The 16,834-nt window shown below is 37.4% G+C and overlaps 1 protein-coding gene across 2 annotated transcripts in view; it reads right to left on the reverse strand.

Annotated features, from left to right (window-relative positions):
- LOC122813026 (CYFIP-related Rac1 interactor A-like) overlaps positions 1 to 15,318 on the reverse strand; it is a 1,136,056-nt gene extending 1,120,738 nt beyond the window's left edge. For both annotated transcript variants that reach the window (XM_044085138.1, XM_044085156.1), the window contains exon 1: positions 15,030 to 15,318. The gene's annotated coding sequence lies outside the window, so the exon portion shown is untranslated. The remainder of the gene's footprint in view (positions 1 to 15,029) is intronic.
- Between the last annotated feature and the right edge of the window lie 1,516 nt (positions 15,319 to 16,834).

Below are 16,834 nucleotides of genomic sequence, written 5' to 3' on the forward strand. Positions count from 1 at the left end.
AACAGAGATATATGGAACATATGGTCCTGAGACACTAACCAGTTTGTTTTTTTTTCTTTGAAAGTTTGGCCATGTATAACAAACATTATTAACTTTACTGAAAGAGTCACAGAAGAACTTAATATGAGAAATTCTGTGGATATAGCTTACTTTGATTTAGCCAAGACTTTTAACATTATAACTCACCCTAACATTATAAATAAACTGGTCAAACTCAATATATATCCCAACGCAATGCAATGCAATGTCATCTGGCTCATTGATGGACTCCATGCTATTAGATGTAAAGGCACACTATCCTAATCTCAGTTGTCTCCCATGTTTTAACCCATGGTTCTGCTTTGGAATCACTTATCTTTGATATTTGCTTCTCTGACATCAAAGCTGACATAAAAGCCTTTTTCTGACCAACTTTAAGGATGAGGGCAAGTTTGATCAAACTACGTTTATTTAGTTTTTGGTCTTTTATGAGTGTGAGGACCACTGGGCACTACCCCCCTTACAATTCTATGAACCAATTTTTGCCCTCTGGACAAGACCTCAAAGACTCCTTTCTTTATAAGAGGGAGAATCACGCTAGTCAGAAATGTTAAATTTTATCTATGTACTGGGACATCAGAGTTTTTATTCATCCCCTATGGGTGCTTAATTATACTCAGGAGATTGAATTGCAATAGTCCTCAACAATATACATCTATGCCTCTGATATAATAAAATGACCCTGTCCCCCATTATAGGTTGTACCCCGCTTTGCATATTGGTTTTACCTTTTTCTCCTCCTCACTTATTTCTATTTTCATCAGGCTTCCCTTTCTGTGATTAAACCATTAGCATACTCATTCACTCATTCTCCTGGGAGATGAGAGACCTATGGCCCATTCATTCATCCCTGGGTGGGAACCATGTAGTAGAGAGCAGAATTATCACCTACTGTATCTGAGACTGGGGGATTTGCTTCAAAGCTCTAACTCAACTGTGCATACTGACTGTAGCCTCAGTGTTTAGCCTGCAATGGGTGAAGACATACATCTAACTCCTCTAAGATAGTCTTGGCCCCTAAAAGCCAGCACTCCCATGGGATCTGCACTCTCCACCAGGGATTCTATAATATGATCAAGCACCTAGAATACATCCCGCCCAATGAGGGATGTGTCAGCAGATGACATCACTTCTATCCTCCTCCAGATCAGCTCCAGCAGTTGAACAAACCACTATTCAAATTGAAGTTACCTAGGTCATTGTCAGGGGATTCATACCATTATACCAAAGAACTTGGATGTAAGCTCTTTTTTATCAGGACTTCAGCCACAACGAAGGGGCATGGCCATATTCTTCAGCTTTCTCCCAGAGAAGAGGTAAGCAGGCTATGCCTCATTATTCCTCTTCTCCCCATCATCAAACAGGTGCCTAAGCCTCTATTTGGAATCTGGCCACCTGGATCACAATCACTGCCTTATCACTCTGCACCAACAAAGTTGGCACATGTGATTAGACTCAACTGCACAGTGTCAAACAGACAACTAGCAATACCTAGTTAACATTACAATGCACAAAAGAGCATTGACATGTAATATAGTACCTTATTAATGGTAAATGCACACGTATATACTTTGTCATAAAACCAATTGCATCCAAACACAGCTTTCATTATACAAATCATTCTGACATACTCAAAGTTAAAGAATGTAAGAGCTGTTATGTATACTTTCACAAGCATTTTATGGATGCAGACGGTAGTCTCTCATGAAGCACATATTCAGATCATAGCTGTAAAATTTTCACAGTATAATAAATGAAATATCAGACTAAGTTGTAAATATAATGGGTCTATATTAAATCAGCAAATGCTTAAAAAAAGCAAACGCTGGTTTATCGACCCCATGTAAGCGAAAGCTTACAATCCCGAACACTTAGAATGTCGATTATTTTCCCAGGGAAAAAAATGTCTGTTCCAAAAAAAAAAAAAAAGCTGGGTTGGGAGAGTGGCCTAATGGTTAAGGTGTTTGCCTTAGAAACACAAAGTACAGGGTTTGAATCTCACAGAGGATAATTGACTAGGCTTAAAATAGCTTGCAAGGGTAGTTAGCCTAGTACTAATCTATGAAAACATTACATAAAGTGGGGGGCTTTGCCCCCACACCCACTGATGAGGGGGGCTGTACCCCCTACTTAAATTTACCAACTCTGAGATTGCACTACAGTGACAAAAATGGCAAAATAACGAAGGTGGCCAAGCGATTTCTTTCCCAGGGAAAGAATTCGCTTATATGCTGTTTTGGTATTTTGCCATTTTGTGCTTTCAAGTTCAATCAAGACATATTCGAAAGAATGCATCTTCGATCATATAATAGGGAACCAAATATAATGCCTCTTGTCATTGTGTCATTCATTGTATATGTATTCATAAACTATTTGTATACTGTTTTAATTGTGTCTTGTCAATTTTGTCAGGTTTGCTGTCATAAGTTTCTCTGTTGTGCTATATAAAGAAATGACTATTCTTAAATGAATGCACTTCTGGTGCTTTTTTTATCTAAGCTTCCCTATAAAAAGACATATTCTTACTCATCCAGAACTAAAACCAAAAGATAAATTCCACCTAGTATAAACTAAAACCAAAAGATAAATCCCACCTGGTATGAGCAGTAACCAACTCCAGAAAGGAAGCTCTTAATCAGTAGTAATCCAAAAACAAACAAAAAAAAAATACAGTTCAGTTTAATGATAGCTCACGTGATGGTTATGGGAATAATGACAGGCTAAAGAAAAAACATTTGGCTATGCCAACACATAAAGCTATTGTTCAGGTTTATTTATAATAGCTGTGAATGTGATATCTACCAGCAGCACACATCAAGAAGAATGACACCTAAGAAATACAACTTAAGAAAAGAAGAAAATCGACTTCTGGAGAGATTCAAAAGAGCCACTCCATTAGGGTGATGAAGTCTGACAAGGGTGGTGGGGATGATTTATTTGTTAATTTAATGTATTCAGGGGAAATATTAAAGATTCTGAACAAAACAGGCTCCTTCTTATCAGCCTCTACCAGTTAAGTAAATCTTTCTTATTTTAAAAGTGAGCAATATTTGGAAGATCAACTGTAACATGGTATGGACTTAGACACATGCAAGTTTCTGAAAAATCTCAATCCAGTAATACCAGTCATTTTTGAAATCCCCAAAATTTACAAGAGGTTAATTGACCCTCCTTTTAGGCTTACTGCCTCAGCAGCAGGTTCCAAAATGTACCCATTTGCAGTAATGTTGGATAGGATTTTAAAAACAGTGCAAGATCTGAACACCCATATGATTCAAAACTTATTTTGATTTTTTTTGGGAAGGTTAAAACTTGACTCCTGGGACAAAGACATTCAGGGGGATTCACTAAAACCTACACTGTCATTTTTCACTGTGTATGTGGCACAGAGTCGATGCATACACAGCCGCGGAAAGCTTTAGATTAATTAAGCCACATCTGCAGGTGCGCACACCCACACAAATCAGGTAAATACCGAGGTATGCTAATTACAACGTAAGCAGCTGAACTGCATGCTAATCAACCAATCCAACACAGTGGAGCTATTCAATAAGCTATAATGCATCTGTGTAGACTCCATGCTGGTTTGTCTTGCATATTTTTAAACTTTTGGAACACAGCCATGAAAAGGAGTCTACACTGACAGAATCATATCAACTGCTGCATTTACAAGGTAAGTCTCGAACCTGAAGTGAATTGCGTAATAATAGGAATGAGTATCATGTCCTTGTATTACACTAATAGAGTGACATGTCCTTGTTTGTGCCAAAACAGTGACTTGCCTCCCCCTCCAAAGGAACAGGAAAATGACACAATTTGCTAACAAACCCTCTTTGAAATGCAAAAAGTTCTATCAAAGAACTGTCCCTGAAACATTTGTACATATTTATCACACAGCATTCCATTTTCATGTATTGGCAGTCATGCATACCTCTGAAATGGCTTGGCAAACATGCCCATGCCATCAGTACACTTCTAGCTAATGTATACAGATAAAAGTGTAAAAGTCTTTGCTTCAGATATTTCTTAAATACATTCCAGCATATGCAGCATGTAGCTGACCAAATGGAAGCATACCTTCTGAAGTGCAGTATTTCTCTGTAAGAAATTGCATTGTGTGCAGCCTTTCCAACATAAATAAGTGTCTCCACCATCAGTTTGCCTAGCTACATGGTTGTCTGTCTGTGGTGTAGATTCAGGCTGTCAGCACAGCGAAAATGAAAATGAGGTGTGAACTGAGTATATTTGCAAGCAATAATAATGACAGGTTGTGTGAGCAGTAGGTGCACTACATCCAAAACTAATATATGTACCAATAACACTTGTATGGCAGTGTAAATGCTGTTGCAGTTGGTTGTGTGCATATTGATTTAAGTTTTTTACTGCAAAGCTGTTTGTGCGGCAAAGGAGGATAAGACACCCATCCTGTGTTCTGAAGGTGCATTGGAGTGAAAGTTCTATCTCATGTGTACTAATATTTTCTAGTATGTATGTTATAGATTGCTTTTCCTCATTTCAACTATTTCTCCCTTTTTTTTTTTTGTGGTGGGAGCACTGTTTGTGCCACTTAGCGCAAACACGGCAAACCGGAGAAAAAAATGAATGTAAAGTTTAGCTGTGCTTATCTCATTTGCATGAAGCAATGAAGCACAGTAGTGCGTAAACTGGACAACTGGACAGACAGGACCTAGATGGCCAAAAATAGAAACAAGATGCATTCAATTAATAGTAGCGGGCATCACTAAGCGATGTGGTGCAGCGGTTAACAGTGAGACCTTAAGAATAAATCGTGAATATCATATAACTAGTCCTGTGGCAGCAGGTGTAAGTGGACGGCTGGAGAGCAGATGATCCTGGCTTCTAGTAGAGGACATGCAACCTTTGTTTTACTGTTGTAACATTGCAGTTTATAGCAATGAACTGCAACATACACAAGTCTTTTCTCAACCCTCTTGTGGTAACAGGTATAAGTGTAGGACTGCTGTACACAGGGTCCTGGCTTTGAATATATTATATTCCATACACTTTTCCTCCTGTTCCACTTCCCATTACAGTCACTCTCACTTATAACACTTGACATGGTATAGCTGGTATTAATTATATGTTTGAGGGCTGAGGCACTAGTATTGTGTCACTTATGTATTCATTTATTTATGTATTATCACATTTATTCTCAAATCTATAAATGTGGGTATATTGTGTACTATATTCCTGTAAGTATATTTCTACTATCTGGACTGCCATGGCCTTCACATTTGTCTAACACACATACACAACTGCATGTACATCCAATAACTTTGAATTTAGTTTGCTTGCTACTGTTGCCTCCACTTACCATCTCGCAAACATGGTGCTTGGTGGTGCACACTGCCGAGCACCGTGTTTTCACAATGGCAAGTGAAGGACAACGTTTTCAAACAGTGTGTGCACTTCCAGTAAACGCGATGATTGGAAGTGGTGGGAAAGCATCATTCTCCATTGCTCTACATCAATGGCAAACATGGCAGGCATTTGTGGGGAAGCTGTCAGGTTTAGGACACAGAGTTGAGATGTCCAGGAGCTCCAGATTTTTATTGGACTCCTAGTTAAGAACCACAGTGCCAGGCTTTTGCAGGGGGACTATTCTGGCTCCCAGTAAAAGTCCAAAGTTTGGGATAGTTTAGCCCAGGCTGTAACCAGTGCCACTGGTATCCCCCACACTGGTGAACAATGTAGACATCACTGCAATGACCTCCAGAGGAAGAAGATAGATACCTTCATGCATTGGATCAGGGAATTTAGCACAGAGGACATCTCACACCTGTGTAAGTATCAACTACAGAGACTACTTGTAAGACTTAAAAGCTAAATATAGGCAAGACTGGTATTCATAATGATATTATGTTCTGTTCTGTTTTTTCCACAGCTGCCAGGGATCATGAGGTCAGTGTACGAATCCATGGGGCTAGATTGGTGAGGATGAGGGAAGGAAGTGGTATGTATGCAGCAGAATAGTAGTATTATTCCAGCATTAAAGGTCAAAGACAGTTTTTTTGGTATTTTATAATGTTGTGTTAAACTGAGCATGCAAGTCTCAACTGTAAAAGCAAGTATGCATGCATTAGTCTGTAGCACAAACCTAGAGTCTAATATTACAATATCAAATTGAGCATGCATATCTCAACTGTAGCAAGTATGCACTCATTAGTCTGTAGCACAATCCAAGAGTACAATATTAGGCTTTAGTTGGAGGTTGTGGATTCAAAGACCACACTTCCCAACTATATAATAGTGTTAATTCTTCAATTATGTGTAATTTAAAGATTTAAAGTAAAAGCTCTATACCAGTGGCACACATGCCCTCCTGCAAAACTGTAATCTGTATAACTTGAACACATACACAAGTGCAATATATGCACATGTGAAGGAGTAATTGCTGCAGTCTGTGGTATAGTGTGCATCTGTTAGGAGCAGGTAGTCTTAAAAGTAAAAGTTATTTTTTAGGAGTTGTTAGTCTTAAAAGTAAAAGTTCAGATAATACAGTCAATTAATTGTATCAATGCATTGTATGTCACATATGAAAGTACTAATCTTATCTCTTTATCTCTTTTTTCTCCCCCAACCCTTATCTTCTCTTTTTTGTATTTTATTCTTATTTTATTTTTTATTTATTTTTTTTTTTATTACGTGTTGTCAGAATGTGTCCTTTTCATCTATGTATATTCACTAAATGCTCTACAGAACAGCAGGGAAAGCATACCCCACAGAATCTGCTTGCCCCTCTTCCACTGGCTCCAGCATCGTTGGCCAACACATATTGGAGACAACTTGCAGCACTGCCTCTGCTGCCCCTGCATTACCTGCCCCCTCAAGTAGTCCTGCCTCACAGGCTGGTATAGTTGTACCTTCCTAGAGCAGAGGCAGAGGCGGTGATTTTATCACCCACACTGAATTGCTATGGATGGTACATAGGTTTATGAGCCACACTATTGGTGCAGACCTATTCTGGCTGGAGAAGCTGATCTCCCTCATTTTATGTAATACCATGAGGAGGAGGAGGAGACACAGTCATCAGGCATTCCAACCAGTGGTGGAGTAAGGTGACAGTGATGACAGTCCAGTAGGTGAGAACTTGATTTTCACTGTCACCCAGCTTGACAACCATGGGTTTGTGATGTCCCCACCCCCACCCCAATCATGGTGTCCCCCAACCTTCTGTGTCCAACATTGTCCCTGTCTCTTGTTTGTCTTGTTTGTCTGTAATTGCTTCCTCACCTACCCTACTTACCTCACCCAGACATTCCTACATCCCTTCCCCAACATTTCTCTCTCTCTCTCTCTCTCTCTCTCTCTCCTTCCCAAAAAAATGGGCACCTGTCCCACCAAAAAAAAAAAATCATCCCATACATAGTTCTCTGTTTCACACATATGTCTTCATGACACACTTGATTGTGTTGTGGTCATGCCTCTCTCGGGAGGTGACAATCCAAATTCAGTTAACAGCTGGCAGATATGTTTGCTTTACACTGTTAAAGACATGGATATCTATGGTTCTTTCCGATCCTCCCTCCTACACATTCCAGTCCTGCTTTCCCTTTGTTCTTTCCCCCACTTAATCCCCATTTCATCACAGTCCTAGCTTCCTGATTTCTTTTCTTTAATGTATTATTGCTTGATGGTGCACATCTGACACCAAAGTGCAGCAAAGGTAATTCAAAGGTAGTTAAAAGTATTATGTACAGCTATATTCGAACCAAGTTTTCTCATCCAGAAAAAAATAGGTCATTGTTCCCCTCTACTCATCACTCATTAGACCCATTATAGAGTACAATGCCCCTTTTGGTATGTACCTCACAAGACATCTACAACAACTGGAAAGGCCGCAGAAATACCTCACAAAGAGGATTACCGGCCTCAAACAGATGCCCTACGTAGACCGTCTCAAAAAACTCCAGCTTTACTCTTGTCGCATATCGCCTACTCAGAAGTGATCTCTGCCTAACATACAAAGCTATGTCAAACCCAGAACTGTTGAACATGTTCCTCTTAAAGAAATCCCAATCCCTACGAGCTACACGCTCTAGGGACCTAAACCTTGTCACCACAATAAACAGAACATGCCAGAGGGATAGATTCCTGTCCCAGAGACTTCCCATACTCTGGAATAAACTACCTATCTATGTCAAACAAAGCTCCTCATTAGCACTCTTCAAGAAAAATCTTGATGATTGGATGGGAAATAGGAAATTCACCTCGGTGATCACCTCTGTGGCTCTGCTTGACAGTGGCACAGGAAAATAATTTTCTTGGGTGGCAAAAGCCAGGGTACCATTTGGCTAGGGTTATATAGGCCCTAGGGCCAATAGCCTAGTACCTACCTATGAACCTATGATATGGGAGCTCAGGTTAGATTCTACACATTTCCCGGACATTACTGAATGTACTTCTTTAGTTCCAATCTTAAAACAAACACGCTATGATCCATCTCCAACAGCTCATTTCATAGTTTTCTTTTTAAAAAGTACATACACACATATTTATTCAGCATTGCACTTTCTTTTCTTTATGTTTTAACAAGAGCTTCTTATACATGCTTTATATTTTATTTCTTATGTCATTTTTTTATGTCATTTCTTTATACATTCACTGAACTTTTGACTTTTTAAACTGTTGTATTTATGTATTTACTACTTTTCTGCACTGCTTTTAATATGAGAAGTATTTACACAATGTTTTTATTTATTTTTTCTGAATAAGATTTCCCTTTAAATAAGAAGGCTTCTTTACTTAATTATTTCACTTGATTCAATTATTCTATTGTAGAAATGGCACACAAGTAAATTCTGGCTATCACTGTTTCATTCTGAAGAAGTCCATGTTTTACTGCAGATGAAAAGCTACTTCTGAATTAAAGGCTTTATTCATTTTACTGCTTGTGGTATTCTTGGACTACTACTGATTAGAAGCTTCATTTCTAGAGTCAGTTACTGCTTGTACAAGGCAGAATTTATCTTTTGATTTTAGTTCTGAATGTTTGAATTTTTCCACCTTCAGATCCCGCCTTGTTACTGGTTCATTTATGTATCTTCTTACTCATACTGTCACAGTCAACGAAGAGAAAAAAAAAACATGAAAACAAATACGTTCATTAAGAAATGATGCAAAGGATCTAGTGGAGAAAGCAATAAGAAGCGGGGTAGTAGAAGCTGTGAGTGTTACAGGAAGTTTGGAAGATTGGCAGCCTTCTGCAACTTGCTTCCAGTACCATGCGCAAGGAAGGGAAGAGAGATGTGCACTTCATTTGGTGGGTGAAGGAATGGTGCAAGAAATGTGGTAGAACATGGGTGGTGAAGTGTTAAAAGTAAAAGAACCTGCTTGCCAGGGATCAAATGCACTTGTAGGTTAGGCAGAAGCAAGGGTTGGAAATCAGACTGAGGGAATACATTAGAATAGAACTTCTTTAAATAGAATTGCCAGGATAATTCCATTTAATATATTTGTTTCAGGCAACACATCAGTGCTTGAAAGCAAGCTCTGTCTTTTTGCTGATGACATCTGCAGAAGAATAGTGGTAAGAGACAGAGCTATTTATTTATTCAGTTGTTTGGTAACCGTGTAAGTGAACTAGACTGACCTATAATGATTTCCAGTCATGACCTGAGCCAAAAAGGACACAGAATTACATACTTAGATAAGTACAATTAATTATGTCACTGGTAGACCATCAAAGATTTAAAGAATGGGACAATAAGAAATATATACTTGCTACTACAAAGGCAAAAAAAACAAAAAATTCTCTGGGAAGCCAAATTTAGGAATGTCTGATGAGCTAAGTGAAATCACAATGAAAAGAATGGAGGAGGGAAAAATATGGAGTTAATAAATTTGCTTGGATAAATCATTCAAAGCACTATGAAGGTACAGTTGTGAAAGCTGACAGGATGCTGGGAAGTATGGCCAGTGGGAGTGGGCTTAAGGGATTCTGGGATCATCATTCCATAGTGTAGGCATTAGTAAGGTCTCATATCAAATACTGCCTCCAATTCTGGAGGACATATAGAGAGGCAGATGGAGGGCCGACTGTGAAGGAATACAAAAGAATGTCTTAGTAAACCAAAATTGTCAACAATTCACAAAGGTATAGCACGCCAGGACACGGAAGCTGAATTCCAAACACTTTATTCCACAGGTTAAGCGCTTTCATCCAACCTCTGTTGGACTTCTTCAGAACAACCAATAGTAAAAACTCAACCCTTTTGCACACACTTTTAACACACATATAATTGAACAATTAAAAATCTCTAACTGTGAACTGAGGTGGCAGTTGAGGTTGGATGCCACCACCTTTCAGGGCATTAATTGTAGCGTAAGTATAGCAGCAATATTTATATGAAAATTAAAGTACATTTTAGATTAATGTATATATATATATATATATATATATATATATATATATATATATATATAAATCAATTTTTGTAAATTTTTTAATATTTTACTTTGTTTTCATAGAGTTTGCATTTACTGTTAGAATTTTAACATGTATTTGTGGGGGATTCAGAAATAGGTTAATTAATTGACTTATGCATTGCTTAATAAGTTTTTTAATTGTTCAATTATTCAATTATATGTGCGTTAAGGTGTGTACAAAAGGGTTGAGTTTTTTACTATCAGTTGTTCTGAAGAAGTCTAACAGAGATTGGATGAAAGCGCTTAACCTGTGGAATAAAGTGTTTGGAATTCAGCTTCCATGTCCTGGGGTGCTTTACCTTTACCTTTACAAAATAATGTCTCCAAGCTAGTACTGGGATGGAGGGACTGAATTATAACTTGTATTATAACTTGTATAAGTGAACAAGAGCTTGACATGCATATACCAGCAGGATGGATTTATGGTATCCATCAGGCAGGTGGGTTGGTTGGTATTCTGGAGAAACGTATTAGTTAAAGGGGGCATAGGGAAATGGTGGTGGAGTAAGCTTCAAGTCTGACTGAAGGGAATTGTAAATAGTGAGATGGCAGGGTCAAGAAATTCAGTGCTAAATGAAATTGCAAAAGTTAGGTCAATAGAAGGATCCAATGATGCCTAGCAGTAGATGGCACAGGAAAATAAGTGCAATAATGGGAGAAACAACTTTGTAGTCCTAGGTGCAACAATGAGACAGCCTTTAAAGACACACCTATTCTTTCAAACTCTTTGTTTCTTCATGCAGTTTACTACCTAAAATGGCTTCTTAACATAAATGCATTATCCATAACTGCAAGCCTAGTCTTTTTGAACTGGAAACTGAAAGTTGGTAGTTTATGATAAGCATTGAATCTTACTGTAATACCATTAAAGTGTTTTTTTCTGTGATGGTTGCCCATGTGTTCCTGGCAATCCTACCCAATTGCTATACTTTGGAGTAAGGTGAACAGTCTGAGACACTGCAGACTTGGACTTTAGCTCCTTGAGATTTTGCATTTGTAAAAAACAGAGCTCGCATTTGTGGTTCTATTACTCCTGCCATGTAGTGCCACTTAAAGTTCATGATCACATAGCATGTCAATAAACTTGTCTGAGACAGTTCCATTTTTATGACACTGTTGGTAACAAGCCTTCTCTTCAACCAAACTGCCATTTATAAGACATCCAGATAGGAAGTAAAGACATGATTTTTAATGGTTTCTGTTTTAATAACAAATCTCAGTGCTCACAGTAAGGTAGCTGCCTTGTTTAGCATTCGGTCACAGGTCTCACACACACACATGCACATTTACAAACACAAAATCACATGCACATACATATAAATGCTCTTTAGAATAAATTTCTTTTAGCAGAACATTGCAAGACACAGAAAAAACTACAACATTAAATTGTCTGTATTAAGATGATAGGACAAAGAGGCATGCCTCCACCATTTCTCAAATATTGCTTTTGAGATAACACTGATAAGTACAGTCACATGATTTCTTATGGCCAACCCTTTTTGAAAACATATTTTGAGTTGACAAAATAGCAGACCAACTAACTTGCTCTCTTGTACTCTTTATAAAGTCACCAGGACATATTTTTACTAATTTTTCACTCTACGCATAACACCAAATAAAACAGATTACTACTTCCCTTGTTTTGTATTTTGTAGGATTTAAAATAAATGCATCTTCTGGATAGAGAAACGTGCCATCAGAATGGGTAAGCCATTAACATTACTACAGATCAAAAATGTAATATTCCCTTGAGACTTTTTTTAAAGTAATGCTTATTATCCCAGAATAAAAGAAACCTTCAGGGTCTCCTTCCATGTTATGAGGAAGCACTGAAGCACATCATCCAGATTCTTACCAATATTACCAGGCACTTAAATACACCTCACTCTAACTCCACGTTTATTAATTCATTGATTTTCATTCATTCATTTATTCATTCATTCATTCATTCATTCATTCATTCATTCATGTCTGTGCTACACAGTTTCTCAAATTATTTCAGGTTCTACAGTTCTCATCAGGGAAGTAAAAATAAATAAAACAACAAGCACACATGCAGACAGACCATGACATTAGAAACAATAGTCATGAAAGGAGGAGGAAGGCTAGCAAAACATACAAAAAGGGTGATCAGTTTGGAGATATACACAAAACTCTTCTGCTATAGTAGAATACAAGGACTTGTTCAAGGTCACACAATACAGGCTGACAGAAACAAATTTTAATTGTGGAAGTCTATGTTTACTGCAATATATTTCCCAAATACCTACAGCATATAGAGAATCATGATATAAAATATTAATGATTGTGACATAGCACTTCAGGATACAGAAATTGTCTTTGCTGAATGAACACACATCTGCCGTTACCAAACGGCATTGCACACATCTATATAGATGAAATTGTATTTCTGTGCATTACAACACTGAAAATTAAGGAATAAGATGCCATATTTGTTCCCATTTTAAAATGCTGCTGAGCCAAATAGAGCAAGTTTGTCTTTACATGATCATTTTGTTTTTAGACTATCACATGGATGATGTAAAGATGCTTTCCTTTTGACTGAGACTTTAAAATGTTCTGTTTCATCAGCTCATATTGAGATATATGCCACTCCATAAAATCCAATCATTGCATTCCTGATGAAGCTGAAGTCAGGCAATGCCATATGGTGAGTAGCTAAGCCATTATTTACAAATCCTTCATAAATATTCATTTTCAGATAGATTAAGACTTTCTTTCTGTGCTAACCACAGCAAATATCACAAGTGGAGACTGAAATGAAACTAAATGTGCCATCTATGAATCTCATGGCAGCAGGAACCGCTGATATCCAGATGTTGAAATTAAGTGCATTACTTTACATCTGATATGTTCTGCACCTGAGCAAGCAGCAGTTTCTCTATACAGAGCATCAAAGCATAAAGCAACTAAACTTCTCTCTCTCTCTCTTTCTTAGTTTCTTTTTCTTCCCCTTCTCTTTCATATGTTTTACAGGCATAATAATCCATAAAATAGAATGGATAAGCAAATAATATTACAGCTCTGTACCCTGTACTTCCAAGTTATGTCTTTTTATCAAAGAGTGAAAAGCTACTTTTAAATGAAAGACCCAGTGATTACAAATGACTGCATCAGTTCTCACAGATGATAAAATCATGATAAATTAAAATAAGTTCCTTACATGTGGCATTGCTTTACTCTAACATCTCTCAGTAACATTGCCATTTTCCCCTAAACATAAGCCTGGAATTCTCTAATGACCATTTCAGTTGAAGCTGTACCAGTATTACAACTTCATTTCACACAATCAAGTATAATCGCTTGTCTGTCAGCTTACTACAATACAACATTAATGTACTGATGCTGTTCCTTTCAGTGTAGTGTACAGTTGCTAGAGCTGACTGTTACCTTATGCAACCTTTAGCGAGGTAAGATGCTCTGCATGGATTTTTGCCTAGTAACTAGTGGGAAACTGCCTATCAACTCTTTTCTGTATAGTAAGGAAATTTCTTGGAATAGAGGTACTGGCCAACAAGCAAATCCATCCCAATTTAGGCTCTCTCCTCTCATTTAATGGATTTGAAAGACTAAATAATCACTTTAGTGGGAAGGGGAAAGCAGTATACAGTTTTCAAAAGATATTATCACAATATCAGTTTAGAATTTTAATACATCTGTCTTTAATAATCCAAATTTAAGTACATACTTAAGTACATAATTATAAATGATTCCATTTTCTTTAAAACAAAATGATTATTTTATATTGCAAACATTGCTGTTAAACCTATAGTAGCTATACTGTGTAAGATTATTTGTAAGCTACTAAAACAAATCCATTTTTACTGGTGAATAAATCCTTAAGGGCACTGGAACACCCTTAAGCAAATGGTTTGCAGAATAAACAGTAATATCTTACCTCCTGATGGCTGCATGACTTAAATATCTAACTTGATTTTATGGATGCCCCAATAAAGTTTTTTTTTTTCCTTCAGAAGGAGGATGTAACCTTCACAGACCTTAAAATTTGTACACATAATCTGTAAGCATCACAAGTAAACTGGTAATGACACAGATGCAAGGAAAAATAAAACTGCCCTGAAACGGCAAGGCAAAAACCAGGGCCAAAACTGTGTACTAATATAAAAACAACATATTCTACCCATTTCTAATGCTTCAAATCAAAAATGACAATCAACTCTTAGGATAATGTTTTTTTTTTCAGTTTTATAAAATAAGTTCCTCTTAAAAAAGAAATGTATAAAAGCAGATTTTTTAAAATATTATTCATTCTCCATTCAACACAGGGGAAGAGGTAAGCACTGAATTTGCTGTTGGTTTTTGTCACCCTGTCAAGGACTGAAGAACTGCAGTCCACACCAGCATTGCAGACTTTGGCTTGTGCAGAGAGAAAGGTTACTGCTTCTGTAAAGCCATGGACTGTGTTTGCCTTATCCACATTTAACCTGCTCAGACAAATTGCTCTTTGATAAAGCTGCAACATAGAACTAAGGGAAAAGAAAATAATGCCATCGACTTACTGCTGTGATTTCACTGATGCATTCTTTACAGTGGTGTCACAATGAAGAGTTCCTTTTATCCGTGTGAGCCCCAGGTCCTAGCAGGAGTGCTTGGGAATCTGCAGTGCTATACTCTTTCCTACCGTCACTCTCTCTCTCTCGCTCACATACACGCAGACATGCACACTCTCTGTTTCTTTCGCTCTTTCTTCTGCTTCTCTTTTCCTTTCTCTGTGCTGAAAATCTGCTTCAATATAACGGCTGCTGCTATCTGTATAAGATGCAATACTTGCATCACAAAGACCACCAGTGACCCCCTCCCATCAAAACAACTGTGACGTCTACCCTGCAGGCGAGTGAGGGGCTGCTTAACCCTTGCAGTACCTTCAGTCTCAGATTTATTTGATGTCAAACAGATATCCTGCTGTAAATCAGTTATTTTCCTTATCAGTTATCTGATAATATATGTATATATATTTTTTGGGTGATATAAGGACTGTTTCAATTTCTCAATAATGACATTTTCTTTATTTGCCCTTGTTAAAAGATATGAGGTTTTTAAGCTTTTACTCTAGCAATAATATAGAAAAACCAAAAAAAAAAAAAAAAAAAAAGACAGAGAGAGAAATTTATTATTTTCTCCAGCTGTACTGTGCAGGTAAAGACTTGTAAACCAAAAGCATAGTTTTTCTTGGCATGCCACCCTTAATCCTAGCTTCATTTTTCTTAATGTTTTTTGACAGTGCTAATAAGCACAGAACTTGACTAGCTAATGAGTGGTCAAAATAAAGAGTAACAGATAGGTATCAAAATAAAGAATGAATGGATAACTTCATGGCAAGAAAATAATCTCTGAAATCTCAGTGCTCAATGCGTTTTGTTTCACTTCTTTTTATTTCGTATCAGGACATTAGTTGAGTCAAGAAGACATGACATATGGGTGTACATGCTGCATGCCTTCTTTATCCATGAATGTTAACTTGTGAAGTTGTTAAAATAATTAGGCTTAAGATAGTAGTGTGCAGACACACACACACACACACACACACACACACACACACACACACACACACACACACACACACGTGTGGTGTCTGTCTGTGTGTGTGTGTGTGTGTGTGTGTGTGCTATATATATATATATATATATATATATATATATATATATATATAGATAGATATATAGACATATACTATTCACAGCACAAAGGACTAAAGGTCTGATATGTTAATGAGCTTATTCCTGTGCCAAGAGTACCTTCCATTGCCTACTATGTGACCTTGAGCTACTACTTAACCAGACAGTACTTTTAGGCAATCAGGAATTTCCTCAGAGTTCCTTAATGGCATCCTGACTGCTTGCCTAGTTATATATATATATATATATATAGATGTGTGTGTGTATGTTTATACATACATACATGTATATGCATATGGATAGACAGAGCATTCACAGGCAGTTAAAGTAGTGCATCCTGACTTCAATGGCAAACCTCAGATACAGTATGCAGTATGTGTGCATATGTTTAAAACTCGTCTACAAGTACTGTGTTAAAACTGAATGCCTTTGTCAACTTGGATACTGATTTTGGATTTGCAGTGGTGTTTAACTGTAAGTACTGCTTTAGCTGGAGCTACTGTGTTGTGTGACTTGTTTCTCTGGCTTGTGTTTGGCTTGTGGTAGTTTCAGGAGTGTCTCCTTGTTGTTAAATTACTGCTGTTGCTGTTTTAGCTTGTTTTCTTTCCCTTGACTCTGATTCTGCAGCTTGATGTGAATTCTCATTTTCAGTATGATTTTGTTTTACTGGACTCCTGACATATCATCAA

The sequence above is a fragment of the Protopterus annectens genome, chromosome 1.part1 (assembly GCF_019279795.1).
Source record: "Protopterus annectens isolate FY-2018-M chromosome 1.part1, PAN1.0, whole genome shotgun sequence".
Classification (NCBI taxonomy): Eukaryota; Metazoa; Chordata; order Ceratodontiformes; family Protopteridae; genus Protopterus; species Protopterus annectens.